The sequence below is a fragment of the Triticum dicoccoides genome, chromosome 7A (genome assembly GCF_002162155.2).
Source record: "Triticum dicoccoides isolate Atlit2015 ecotype Zavitan chromosome 7A, WEW_v2.0, whole genome shotgun sequence".
Lineage (NCBI taxonomy): Eukaryota > Viridiplantae > Streptophyta > Magnoliopsida > Poales > Poaceae > Triticum > Triticum dicoccoides.
In genome coordinates this window covers 740896968-740898953 of record NC_041392.1, presented here as the reverse complement: position 1 = coordinate 740898953, position 1986 = coordinate 740896968, and positions in this window count along the sequence as shown.

Here is a 1986-nt window from a genome sequence, read left to right as displayed (position 1 = left end):
TTTTTTTGCCCAGACACAAATTTTCCAACAAAAGGTATGTTGCAAAGATTTGTTATCCACCTTGTATATACTACTCCCTCCGTCCCATAATGTGAGACGTTTTCCCTCCGTCCCATAATGTGAGACGTTTTCATAATGTAAACGTCTTACATTATGGGACGGAGGGAGTAGCTAATTGTCTATGGCATGCAACGCCGACATACATATTCTAGTGGTTCAACATCGACCGTGTCCGACATATACCTCACACCCATCTTATTCTAGATTTTGGTAAGATTTTCTTTGGTTTGAGCGTGGATAAGGGAAGGCAAAGAAATTTGGATTTATTAGTTTTTGGTAACATTTGATTTGATTTGTGCAATAATCCTAGATGCACAGAGCAACATACATTTTGATTTTATTTGGTCTGCTTGCTGCCACCATCATCACCTCCATCTTGATAATTCTTCGTCCCTCTTGGAGGCATGGGTTCTGCAGCTAAGTTAGTATTTGTATGTGGATAGATGTAGTATAAGTTGGGAACTTATGACTAGTACATGAAAATTTCCAGGGGTATTGTTGTGAGGTGGATGTGGAGTACCAAAATGAGTTGGTCAATTTCTGAGCACATATGGATGCCCTGTATTTGCGAGTTCGGTGCAATTTTTTCTTATCTACTCCTAATCTGGTACCCAAGCAAGTAACTTTTCCCAAGTGTGGTTTCTGAATCTCTGAATCTGAACTGTCCTGTAATCCCTTCCTTCCAGTTTCGGTTGCTTTTCATCAAAATACTGACAAATTATGTTTGAGGCTTGGCAATGGTATTGTTGATGGCCTGATAGGCATCGGGGAAGGTACCTTTACAAGCTTATTTGATGGTATCGATCTATTGTAAGTCTGTCAGTGACATATTCATGGTATGGGAATTGCTGTGAAGTGGACGAGCATGCTATTTTGTGGAGTAACAAAACGAGTTAGTGCTGTCCATTCACTCGAGCTCAATGCATTTATGTTTACCTATTCGAAAATCTTGTACGGTAGCAAGTAACTTTTCCCAAGTTTATAGAGAACTAGATCATACCCCGTGCGTTGCTGCGGGATTAGATGAATGAAATGGAAATATGACTTCAATGTTGATCAAATGCATTTAAGTTTGTGGTGTTGATGATGTTAGATATCCAATGGGATATTCATATTTACATTGACAATGTTGAACAAATAGACATGTGCACACACATAAAGAGATTTATCACTAATGTGTAGGGATTCCGTTCTTCAGTATTTAGGTTGGCTTGCAAGAGCACTGAAATAATTATCCTCTATGTAATCATAGGTTACAGCAGGTTGTTTAAGGCGCTTATAAATTTTTTTTCATATGCACTGTAGTTTATATCAATAACTGAACCAAGATATGTTGTACTCAGGTTTCTGCTGAAACTTCAATCACAACTTATAATTAATTAAATACTGAAGTGATCTAGGAAATGAACTGAATGGTGTTTATTTACCAAATTATTTATCAAAAAAAGTACTACACCTCAGATCAATGACACAGAAAAAATATCAAAAGCTCCAACATTTCCAACAGCTAGAAAATCAAGAGCGAACTATGCCACAGAAGCAAATATGGTAGCGGTGACGAACAGGGAGCTGCTGAATCCTTCTTTTAGGCCGATGGTGACAGCCTATATATATACCTAAATTGCCATCTTATCACTTTGAATTGTAGCATGCTTAATTTGGACATCTACCGCACAATCGAGAAAGTTCAAGGGGCTGATAAAAATATCCTTTGATGGAAAGTATATGTCTCACATTGAACTGCTTTCTTCAGAACTACATATCAAACTCTTATGGCCATTGTGTTAAAAAATAAATCTTATGGTCATTATATGTTTACCCCATAAGGTACCATGTTCCTGGTTCGTCTAAATTTGACAGACTGGTGTAAGCACATTATTCCCCGCTTTTCACACCTACAGAAAACTACAAATATGATGTCAATGT